Raw genomic sequence first — 12754 nt, forward strand, 5'->3', positions numbered from 1 at the left:
CTGTAGTACCGCCTACAGTCCTTTTATTCCCCCAGCCGCTATTTCAGAGGATTCTGTCAGTGGAGCGTAATCTTTTCTAATGTATTTTGTGACCACCTTCATATAATGTATGTAATTATTGCCCTTCAGGATCACTGAAGCAAAGCTGGCATGATTTGTTTTTTGTATTTTTTTTTTTTTTATAAACTGTTGTCAGTTTACCAAATTCTGAAATGTTCATTAGAAGCATGAAAGATGCCTCGGTGGTGTTTCTGAGAGCAAGCGTGTTGCAGCACGCTTCCTGTATCACAAATGCAAAGTTTGAAGTGTCCCTACAGAACTTCCCACAGCATTCGGTTGACAAGGCTTTCTGTGGTGCTTAAGGAGTTTTGCTTTAGGTACTCTCCGTACTTTAATTTTACTGAGATAGAAGTATTATGCGCCTGGGGTTGCAGTCTGTGCCAGCATATGGTGGCAAAGCGCTTTGCAGGACAGGCCTCTGAAGAGCAAGGCACATTATTCCTTCATCCCAGCCCTTAAAGTTGGTCACTCGTAACCAGACCGGTGTTTGTAATAAAATCATGTTTTCTAAGAAGGCTGAACAAGCTGCACAAACGAGGCGTAGGTTAATGTTACAGTTGATCTCGTGTCCCTTAATTCAGAAGGCCTAGGGAGTGAATTTAAATGCAAAGTTTTCAAAGTCAGAGGGGTGCTGTTGTACAGTTAGCACTGCTGTGATCTTGCTATGGTACAGTATAAAAAAGTCGATATCGAAGAATAAAAACTGACAAGAAATCTGCTGTAAAAAATTATCTCAAGATTATTTCCATCTGTTCGTATATTTTTTGATAAAGTGTGGGGTTTTTTTAACTTAATTGTTACAGGCTTGCTTAAATTTGGATTGTTATGTAAGATCAGACCTTGTTATCGTTTCTACAAGCATTTTATTTACCTGTATATATTTCCTAGGTCTTTATTTTCTTAGCTTTATTTGCCAAAAAATAAGGTGCGGAGAGAGATCTGCTTTCGTAATATTCAGTAGACTAAAAGGTCAAGCTTGCATATTTAAATATAACATCATTAAGAATGCTGAGGGAAAAAAAGAAGTGTAGAAAGAAGAAGGGTCTGCTCCTGACCGCCATCAGGTAGAACGGTGCCAAGTGTCCACCCATCCTGAGACCCCTGACCCTGCAACGGCGTCCGCACAAGCAGGAATCGCCGCTAGTGGGACTGTGCTTGCAAAGTTGTAACTACAACTTTTAGTTCAAGATAAAACAGCTTAAAAAAAAAAAAACAAAAAACAAAAAACAAAAAAACCCAACCAAAAACAGAACAGGGAGGTCGTTGAATAAAATAAAAGCAGAAGCTTGGAGGTCAGATTTCCTTTGGTAAAGCTGTAAGGCTACGCAGACTGAGAATGTAATTGGCTGAAATTCAGTTCCTCTTTGCTCACATGTATTTGAATTCAGTGGTCACTGTTAGGCTCTTGGCATTTCATATTAACTTCTGCAAGTGAACGCAGACTGAATTTAAGAGTCTGTAAGCAATTATTAAACTGAATTTTAGGTTTCATTCAAAACGTGAAAGACTGCCTATGTAATTTAATTTTAGCCAGATGAGATAATGCAACTGAACGTAAACATTGATTTGGATATTTATAGTTTAAGTTGTCTTAGACATGAAAAATGTGTATTTTGGTACAAGTGTAACATGGAATTTTCAATAACATAAGGCCTAAGCTAATTTTGAATAAGGATTCCGTTGCTTATCTGTATCTCTTTCTGAGCACGTATTGGCACTAATAGAGAACTGCAAAGTTCATATCTGTACTTCTGAGGGAAATGGATGTTATTCTGCAGACAGTTTGAGTATTTGAAGTAGTCTCATCTTGCTACTCAGATGTGTCATTGCATTGTCTAGAAAGATACAACTTATCCTGCAGTTAAGTTTAGCTCGTCAAATAAGTAATCAGTAGTGTGTGGTATTGAGTTTCCCATTAGCTTACTGAGAGAGATTTTGACTTGGCAGTTGAATTAGCATTTGTCATTAGTTCAGTTGTCTGGTACTTTATGATGTTTTGGGGTAGCTAATGTGCTGCAGGAGTTTTTCACTCACGAAGAGCCAAAGCATCGTGCTTCAGCATTTTCATTATTAACTCATGCAGGCTTGTAGTGCTGCCACTAGTATCTGTATACACAAACTGTACCCTCGCTCATCTAGTCATCATTATGTTTTAAATCAACTACCCTTTGACTACATGTAGATTTTAAAGTGAACTTAATCCAAGCTGGCAAAGTAGAAAAGAATCCCTTGAACAATCGGCATTAAATTGCTGTATTTATCCGTTTTCACTGTGCTTTAACACAAAGATGTGCATATTAATGCAATACCAAAGCTTGGTGTTTCTGAACTGTGACAAAAGAAGGGGGGGGAAGTTGCTGAAGCAGGAAAAGATGCGTAGGTACCTTCCCCCAGGTTCTGCAGATTTGCTTAACTGCACTCTAGTTTGGCGAATTGCCACGAGCTAAGTCGCGTACCTAATTTGCTGAAAACAGAGCATTTTGCTCTTTCAGTATTCACTGTTAACACATTCTTAAAGTGTTGAAAAAAATCCGGATTTTGGTTTCAGCGACAAACTCTGTTTGTGCCCCATGTTTCAAAATGTCTATCTGATTTTTGGAAGTCTTGTGTATATTCTAAGAATAAGGAGCTGTCCTTTGCAGAAGTGCTCCCTGTTTTGCTGGGGAGATATGCTACTGCCATCTGGTGGGATTCTTAAAAATAATAATAATAATAACAATAATAATAATAATAGAAAAATATCTGTTGAACCTGCCAAGGCTTGTAGGTTTTGGAGTGAGGGTAAAGCCTTAATACCTCTGCAAGAGGCGCTCGTGCTGTTTTCGTGCAGGATTCCTAGACCAGTGAAGAGGAACTGCCACTTCTGTGGAGGTGGACGGGGAATAATTACTTTTGTTGCTGGCTCAAGCTGTTAATGCTGCTGCTGAAATTTTATGAAAATGTCTTGTTGCCTGGGATATATCCATTCCTGTGGGATAGGAAACTATGACTCTGTAAGGTGTGTGGGGATTGTATTTGCCTTATATGTGTCTCTAATTTTGAAAAGTGATTGCCATTCATCAAAGATTGTGAAATCAAGCAATCTGTTTTATTATTATCAAAACTATGTTAAAAGGCATGTCTGTGGGAAATCTGTTACAAATGACAATAGAAAAAAGTATGTGTTTTTTTTTTAAAGTCCTGATATACACAATTTTAAATTGTGGTGTGGTTTTTAATGCATTTGCTTCTAATACTTCTTATTTCGAAAGTCAAACAGCAGTAGAACGTTCCAAATAGTTTGGCTGTTGATGTTGAGATAGGACATTCTGTACAGGCTGCCATAACTTTTAAAGGCAGAAATAATTTAGCCTAAATCTACTGTTCATTCCTGGCCTTCAAAGGCCTGAAATCGCTAAAGTCATTGCTAAATAAAAATCAAAAGAATATTGCACACAATTGATTGTTGCCTGGACCCTAGAACTATTTTAAGAGGATTTTATCACTATACTGACACTAAGCACAGCAGTAGGAAAGATGTTTCCAGGATAAACTGATAATCTCCTAACTTAGTTTAAAGGAACGTGTCATGCTGAGCAAGTATGCAATATAGATAATTTGTTTTGGACAAAATTGCTAGAATGTATATTAGAAAAAAAAAAAAAGATGTTACAGCTTCAGAAAAGTATGAATAATGTCAGGATAACTTCCCCTTCTGATGTCTGATATTGCTGCAAACCACAATGATGCTTTGTGTAGTTAATGCAAATAATAATGCAAACGTCCAGTCCGGTAAGCATGAAAAATTTAGGAAAAGCTGAATTATGAAAATCTGTTTTATGAAACCCTTTAAGGCGTCTGGTGTGAGAGATTTTTTCCTGAGCTAAAGCTGTTTGTATCGTCATCTTTTTCCAGTCCCTCACAACTCCCCTGTTAGTGGAAGACAGTACTTGAACATTAGGAAAATGTCCTGTGTTAAATAGCATTTAGATGGACAATTGTTTGCTGTGCTTTAAACTATTTCATCTGACATCTTGTATTAGTCTAAAATGACTTTTTTGTTATTGACCAAAAACCAGAAAAGGACTCTCAAGTTTATCCTGGAGCTCTCATTGTGAACAGGACTGAGCATAAATGGAGAGTTGTAAGCAGGAAGCAGTATCTCCGGTAGATGGAACAGAGTATCCACCAGAATTGGATAAAGAGGCTCTGGAAGGAGTAATCCACACCAATAATGTTATCCGGAGAGAAGATCCCTACGAAACATTCAAACTAAGCAAATCCAAGACAAATCCAAAGAGCCTTTTAAAGTACTGCTATTGCAGCTGGCTAGGATGCAACAACAGTACTAATCAAGAGTGTAACTGCAGTGTGATGTGTTGATATTCAGTGTAGTGAAATTGGCTTTTAGTAATGGACAGCAGAAATGTTTAAAATTAATAAATAAAATGGTCAGAAATAGTTTAAAAAAAAAAAAAATCCTTCCAGGATATTTGGAGGACTTGGCTGTCTGTGTTGACCGTTGGGTTTAGCATTGCTGGTTATCTTCTTTACTCATCTGGGTAAATACAAAGCTTTTCCATTCAAATGAGGCATCTGATTTGTCTACATAGACTGTAACAGAAAAATGTCAACCGAAATTTCCAGTTAGAAAAGATTACCGCTGTTTACTTCTTTCTAGTTCTAGTATGCAAAGACTTTCCATTAGAAGCTGCGATATGCATGTCATTATAATGGCCTGACTTCTTATGGATGCCATTTTACACATAATGTCGCCTTTTGCTGTTGAGCTGGGTGAGTCTCTTCACTACTAACAGCCTGTCCTGGACCGGCTGTGGGTACCGGAGAGAACTGTTCCAGACAGGAGCGCTGCATTGAATACTGGCTTTTTTGGTTTTCCACTTTTTGTGTTCTACTTCAGTGAGTTTTTCTGTTGTCTGGGGTGTCTGATGCAGATAGGCAGTGATTTCCAAAGAAAGCGACTGAGTCGTTTTTATCCAGTTACTTCTCGGAGGAAACCACAAGGATGCCTAAGGCAAGAGAGGCAATACCAGTAACGGGCACATTACGGAGCAGAGTGTGTATTGTGTTTCACACTTACCATCACAATTTAAGGATCTGCAGGTGATTATCTTTAATCGCTATGTCAGTATTTTTTAAAGGATTGCTTTATCTAAATTGGATTCTGACTCTATTTGTGAAGAAATATAGTAGAACAACGACTTTACTCAGTTTTTTGATATGGGAAATTTTGCAGAGCTTAAATGTTTAAGTTGTTTTTTTAAAATTTATTTTCAAATTTCATGAAAAGAAAAATTCTCTTAACATTTAAATGAATATTGCCCAAATGTGCTGAATTAAATTAAATGGATATAATAACTCCTTGCATTTAAATTAGACAGTGGGAATTAGGTGAAATTCTATCTAAGTAATACACTAGATTGTTCATTATTGTCTTGTAAGATGATGCAAGAAGGAAGGAATGTGTATAACATTTTTTTTTTCCTCAAAGTTGGGCGAGGACCATTTTGGATAAATCAGTTCAGTGTAAATTATGCCAAGGTCAGCATTTCACAGGTCACTTGAAATGCATGTTATTTTGCAGCACCTGCAAATCTTGCTGTTGTTTGTATCCACGTACAACCGTGTGCTGATAATACAGTTAGATCGTGGTATCGCTCAATATTTTCTCTTTCCTCTGAATTCTGCAAATGTTACAGTGGAACAGCTTGTGACTGGATCTACAATCTAATATTGATTTTTCAGAAGACATATTTCAGATGTTCCGTGCCCCTCTTCCCCCCACATACTCTTTCACCTTTTTTTAAGAGGGTGTTTAAATTGTTGATTTCACTGATCCAAAACCACAAATGCCTTTAGTGTTTATAAGTGGGCGAAGGTGTAAGCATTCCTACCGATTATATATGATCAAATAGAGTAGTAAATAAAGGCAAGTAACAAGTGTGTGTGTTGCATGAGGCTGCTTGATGTTGCTAGGCTGCCTGATTTCTTGGGGGAACAATGGGATTGAGAGTGAAAATAGCTTTGGGCAGGTAAAGTAGAAGGAAGCCTTTGGGATATGTGGGAAGTGTTTTTTGATGACTCGTAATGGTTGTATCTGGGTCTCATGTATCTTTAATCCTCTGGAAAGTTCTGCCTTCTAGTCTGGAATACGTAGCATTCAGCTTTTCATATGAGAAAAGCTAGCTCAAAGTTGTATAGAGTTTATTTAAACTGAATTTGTGTTTATTAAAATGAACAATAATTTGTTAATATAATTGGTAATGGTTTTTAAAATGTCATATTAAAAAAAATCCACAAAGAACTGTAATTTAAGTCTTAGAAAATAAGAGAATTGAGAAGCTGGCTTAGTCTGCAAAACGGAGCATAGATGAATGAGTTTTATGATGGAGGGAGATGTTTGGGGGAATAATACTGTGTTTTAGGTTAAACTATTCCTGTAGGCTCCTGTATGTGTAAGTAGACCCATCTGTTCTGTATTTGAGGGTTAGCTTTTGAAGTCCTGTTTGTCTGAGTTGTTTGTAAGCAAATACTGAACAGTAGCTTTACTACTAGATTTTGTGTACCAACGCGACCTAGCTCCCCGGGTTTTTAATATGGAAGTTTTGGTTACTTGAGCACAGCGTGCCTTTGGTTTCCTAATGAGAAAAGTTGCAGCAGAGCAGTGGAGTCCTCTTTTTACACAGGATATGAAAAATTTTCCCCTCTCTATTTTTGAAAGATTGAAATGGCACACGGGGAATGCTACAGTCGTCTCGCGTGATCCGGGGATAATTTAGGTGGGTGGAGTGTGCAGCTGGGTTGCAACATTTAATCAGTTTACATCTGTTTTCTGCGTGGTCTAACAAAGGTTCTCCGTGCTGGCTGTGGGGTGGCCACCCCATCACCGTGCCGGTGTTCACAGTTGCTTGCTAACACTTGTGTTCTCGTACAGTACTTGGCATAAGGTGTGCTGAAGCAATGTTAGTGACTTGCTAAGTAGCAAGGATATGTTATAGGACTGTTGTAACTGGTCCAAATAGAATTTCAACTTGAGACAAAGAAAGGAATTTTTTTTCTACCTTCGTTGGTTATACCTTTGCTGTGTTTAGATTTCTGTCAGTCTGATTTCTGTGCTTGTTTCCTAAGTCTGGAGATTTCCTGAGACTAGAACTGCCTACTTCGTTGAATTTGTTGAAAAATGAAAGTCCTTGGAACAGAGTATAATACGATACAGGGGCAATTTAGATTGTAAAATCCTTCTGGAATATGAGAAGTAATGTAAAAAGTAGGATCTGTACTCGGAACAGCTTCTAGGGTTTACTGAAAACCCATTTATTTCTGGTCAAAAGAATTCAATAAAAAGAAGCTTGGCTCAGTTACTGCAATTTCCTCTGTAACCTTTAGAATCTAAGAGTAAGCACTTGATTAAAGATTAAGTTATAAATATTATTACGAGAGTAATCTATCTGAATATGTTTAGATTTGGTTTCTGAAATTCAAGTATGCAATGTGCCTGGTACTTACTTAATAGCTGATGTCCATTTTAAATTTCTGTAATAGATTATTTAATGGCTGTGATCAATGACTCTGTGCTCTATTGCTTAGTACCAGGTATTTACAGTGATAGAATCGCCTTCTGTAAACAAAACGTAGTCTCCGTTTCCAAGCTGTAGCTTGGATTTATGCCAGTTTGAGGCTGTCCTAAATTACCTGTAAAGTTGGGAAATCCTTGCGGTAATAAATAATGATTTTAGGTAATGCAGCTTTAGTGTTGATTACACTGGTAAACAGAGTCATTAACACTGGTGTGAACTGGCAAGTTTGGAGCTGCATAGATCTCCTCCCATGTTACCAGTTAAGGAAATAACAGTATATGGTGATGAGTGTGCTGGAGATGGATGGGAGCAGAAGCCTGCGGAGCTGAAGAGTGGGAGCTTCTAGGAGGAGAGACCTGCGATGCGGATGGGTTAACTGGAAGTGCAGGACGGAGGAAATGAGAGGATCCCTGCTGCATGTGAAATATCCCGCTGGCCGGGGCCAGAGCGGTGCCTTGCATCTGTCACTGATGACATTTCTCAAAGATGACAGTTATCTTGTCTGGGTTGGAATAGTGCAGATGGGTTTTCAGACACAGGAAGAAGCTGTATAGCTCTCAAAGTTGTCTGACGTGGATGTGTTCAGCTGTTCTACAAACAGTTAAGTGCATTTGGAATGGACAAAGCCCCAGTGTTATAATTTGAAAATACATCGCGGAGTAGATGCTCTAAGTTTTGCTTTATTGTGAGTCAAACTAACTATTACATCCAATTTTGTAAAAGTAGACCCCTGAGTGAGGCAGTAGATGCTTAAATGAAAGTGGCTTATGACAGGCAGTACAAATATGTATGTAAAGGATAGAGGCTTATGTGGTTAACGCATTCACTTGTTGATAATAGTATTTGACCGTAATAAGTAGTAACAAGGAAAAAGTGAATGCGAGTGGTAGTGGATGGGATGGGCAGTGAGTGGGGTGGTCGCTAAAGGTGGTACAAACCATAGCAATTACCTGCTATCTAAATACAGAGAGGTTATAAAAATTAATGTTGTTGTTGTAGCAGTAAGCCATGCTTTTTAGAAAAATAACATAGGTAACGTATTTTCTTTACTTCCCCCCTCCCCCGCCCCCCGGCTGTGTTTTGACTGTCCTTTTCACCACTTCCACCCCTTTTTCTTATTTTCCAGTATTGTCTGTGGTACTTTGTATGAAGTGCAGCTTATCAACAGCATGTTTAAATGAAGACAATAGTGTTTAGATATGAGGGCTAAATTGTAGAAAATAAATACTGCTTCTGTGTGGAAATCACTAGAGCTCCGTCCATAGTGCCTTGTAGGAGTAACCTGGAAAAGAGCAAAGTCATCTGCTCTATGGGAACATTTGGCATTCCTTAGTATGTCCTATATCCCATATGAATGGGCTATAGACTCGCCTGTGGATGTGAAATGTGTGGAAATACTTGTGATTCAAGCATGCGGATCACAGAACTGAGTATCTTTTAGGGAAATTCCCAACTCGCCTATGGTCAGAAATGCCCTAACTTGGCCTAAATGTAATATATTAAAACTGTTAATGTACTGATACTTTTAATATTGGATTATATATTGTGGAATACACTGAGAGCCTTGATCAATGAAATTGTCAGCACATTTTTCTAGGTTTCAGTGTTCCATAATTTTGCTACGAATTGCCTACTGGGAGTTTCAGTAATCATGGAAAAAATGACAGTTGTGTTCAACTGAACTCAGGTGTGTAACGTGTGAGTGCGTACAGCATGGTACCGGTACAACGGTGGAGTACACGAGTGCGTACAACTGCACAGAAGAGGGAACAGGAGACTCGACAAACTGCATTAGGTGAATACAGCCTTTTACCAAAACGCATTGCTATTCAGTACACCAAAACACCAGAACAATCTGGACTTCATTTTAATACTTAAAGCTGTATCTTCTTTTGTTATGTGAGAGTGGTGATAAATGAAGGTAGACTTATGTCAGCCTTGATATTAAATAACTTCCATGGCTATGGCTGACTTTGGAACATGGCCGTGTACAGTGTTTAGAAGTGTTTAGTAAGAATTTGAGCTTTAATCATGAGACCTGTAGCAGAATCAGTGTGTCCTGGTAGTATCATTCTTTAATTTCCTGATGTGGTATTTTTCTATAAAGGCTTGGAAGCATATGTGTGTGAGTGGAATTTTTATGCTGTTTATGTTGTTGGATATAACACCAGAATGGTTATAGCAGAAACATTTTGTAGAATATGTACTTTGATAAATTATCTTCTGTTATTTCTTTAATTTTCTTAGAACATGATGTGATGGTATTTATGTGTAATTTGAAAAAAAAAAAAATTCGGAGCTTTCTGTTCAAGAACTCTTGCAGGAAATTTTGTGGAAAAGTCAAATATACTGGGAAATGTAGCAATCCTTGGACTCTAAAGAAGGATTTTCGTATGCAAATACATTGTAATAGGTGCAAAAAAATTGCTCACCAGAGAAGCTGGTGGTTTAGTTTCCTTGTCATTTTGGAATGGTGCTATTCCAAATTTTAATCCTAAATCTATTCCTGGTTTCGTGGCAATATTTTTCTTCGTTATCCTGGCACCACCAGGCAGTGCTCTTATAGTTTTCTTCATTTTGTAAGCTAAATGTAGTGTCAGAATAGAGCCTTTGCTTAATGGCAGCAATAAAGCTGAGGATGGTATTGAACTGATGGTCGAGTAGTTATTCTGGCTTTGATCCACATTATTAGTTTTTTTCTGAAAAGCTACTGACTTTCCCTCCTCTCTTGAAAGTGTGCATAGGGTTTTTAATTTCAGATAATGCATCTTATTATTTTATTTAATATAAAGTCTGGTAACCATTGAAGAATATTTGTCTATGAAGAGCAAAACTTATTCCATAAAGGTAGTAGCAATTTTCAGAAATGAGCAATCTCCTTCATGTGAAGTAATTGCTAAGATCTGTGCTAGCACTTGTTGAGCTCTGCAAATGAGGCTTGAAAGCCAATCTGGTGGTAGATTAGGAAGGAGAGAGTCTAGCATGTGGTCTGGGTCAGTGGACTTGGTTTCACTGAAAACCATTTTATTTTTCTTTTAACTGTTTTGGTTCCTAATTAATAGGGTAAGGTTTATTACAGGAAATACAGGAAAAGTTATATCACAGTCCATTTTGAACCCTTTTCATTTATCTATGGCACTTCTCTCGGGAGTGGACACAGTGCACTGACTTCTGAATAGAAGTGTATGGCTTTCTGTCTTTTAACAGAGTACCTTTTTGGCTTCCTCCTGCCTTTGTTTCTAAAGGCCCTTGACAACCGATATGAAACTATTTGAAAGCCCTCAATAAGAGCTTTTTTCCCCCCAGAGATTACATAGTAAGCAGAACAAAAGCACTATTAAACCGGCTGTTCTCATATAGCAATATAACTTTTCTTTGGATGTTTCTGTAAATTCTTGTTGGCTCATTTACTTCAGATCTCTTATTTGGAGGGAGAATATCTTGCAGGTAGGCTTTACGGAAGAAAATGTATCAGTTATTCCCAGACTGCTTGCAATCCATCTTTCTTAATTTTATCAATTCCTAGGCTAGCGGTTTTAGGTAAAATGAAGAAGAGAATTTTCTGAATCTCTTAGTGCTTTCTGACTCTCCTGTGGTCTCCCCAAGTGCTTTTGGAATCCTGCAGACCAGACCTCCTTGGTGTTGATTTGTAGCTTGTGGGTATGTTGATGAAACACAATTATTCTTTTTGTTACTGTTCTGACTGACTGAAGGGACGTGGATCAAATAGGTCACAGAAAAAAACAATATTCATAAAATTAATATGCGTAATGTAATAGTGCACAAGGTTACAAATGTAGGCTGTGTAGAGAACTTAGCGTCCAAGCGTGCTTTACCTGCAACAGTTATTGCGTCTGGCTTGAGCTGTGGCTAACAGATTAGAAAGGTGCTTCTGCAAACTAGCTCTTAACTCTTTGTGTACATTTAAAAAAATAAGAATAAAGACAGTCAAAACAATATAAGAAAAATTGAGATGCTCTTTTTTGGTTTTTTTTAACAAAAGCGAGGAGTCTTCCATTCAATTAGCATTTTTCAAGTCATGATTCCCATTCCAATTGCAAAGACGCATCCAGAACAAACACGAATAGACGCAGGCTGAAAGTGACGTCTTGGAAAATGAAGATCTGCCAATAGTTTTGTTAAGGGCACATGTCCTCTAAGTCATCGTTCTGGAAACTGATCTTGTTAATGTGATGTACAGTTAAAGGACAATGGAGTTTAATGGTTTATGTTTTTCTGTAGTTTGGCATATGTAAATGAAAAAAAAAAAACCAAACAAACACAAACCCAACCCAGGGTTGTATCAAGAAAAATACCCAGCTCTTAAAGTGAAATCAACAGAATGAGTAATAACCAGCATCTACCTTATTTTTATCTCTAAGTTCAAATTGTTCGGGAGAGAAGCTCCCACATAACAATTGCTGTCAATTTAAATAGGGGAAACTCTGCTTTTCCTCATCCCTTATTCCTTTCACTCTTTTGAATTGACCGAATGAATTCACTGTTACTGTCTATGACATTTTCAGATTTTTTTTTATATGCCTCATCCTTGCTGACAAGTGTAGCAAAGACCTGATTTGAAAGACTGGGTTTTAGTTCAGGAGCTGGGTTTGGTTAAGGATGCAGTTTCACAGCCACGCTCGTGGCAGCCCATCCGCTGGGCCTGAATTGTCAGTCTTCTCTTGAGTGCTGCTTCACAAGTGAGTATTCAGATCATGGACTGGAACAAAAGAATATGAAATTAAGACCTGCTCAAATTCTTTCAGGTTTAAATCTTAAAGCCATTAAAAGTTGTCATTTATGATCTGGCAGAGCAAGGCGTTTCTCTTCTCTGTATAGATCCAGACTGCTTCTTGAGAGGGAGAGTCTCTGTGCACGTTCTGTGGAATACTTGTGTCAGTGGCTAAAGAACAACTAAATGGCTAAAGAACAGATCCTGCATGCTGTCAGTCTTTATGCGTAAGTATTCTAACAGAGAATGTCATAAAGCAATACTGATAGGCAAAAATATATTAAAAAAAAAATCTATTTTACCATAGGTCACCTGATTTAATTCAAGTGAATAAGAGTTCTACCTAACAGCTTAACTAAAAGCAGGTTTTAATTATGAAGTGAAA

The 12754-nt window shown here is 37.8% G+C and overlaps 1 protein-coding gene across 5 annotated transcripts in view; it reads left to right on the forward strand.

Annotated features, from left to right (window-relative positions):
• NLK (nemo like kinase) overlaps positions 1-12754 on the forward strand; it is a 65477-nt gene that overhangs the window by 2209 nt on the left and 50514 nt on the right. The gene's annotated exons all lie outside the window — the stretch shown is intronic.

Source organism: Nipponia nippon, unplaced genomic scaffold, assembly GCF_047370975.1.
Source record: "Nipponia nippon isolate SJK-2023a ecotype South Korea unplaced genomic scaffold, ASM4737097v1 scaffold_15, whole genome shotgun sequence".
Lineage (NCBI taxonomy): Eukaryota > Metazoa > Chordata > Aves > Pelecaniformes > Threskiornithidae > Nipponia > Nipponia nippon.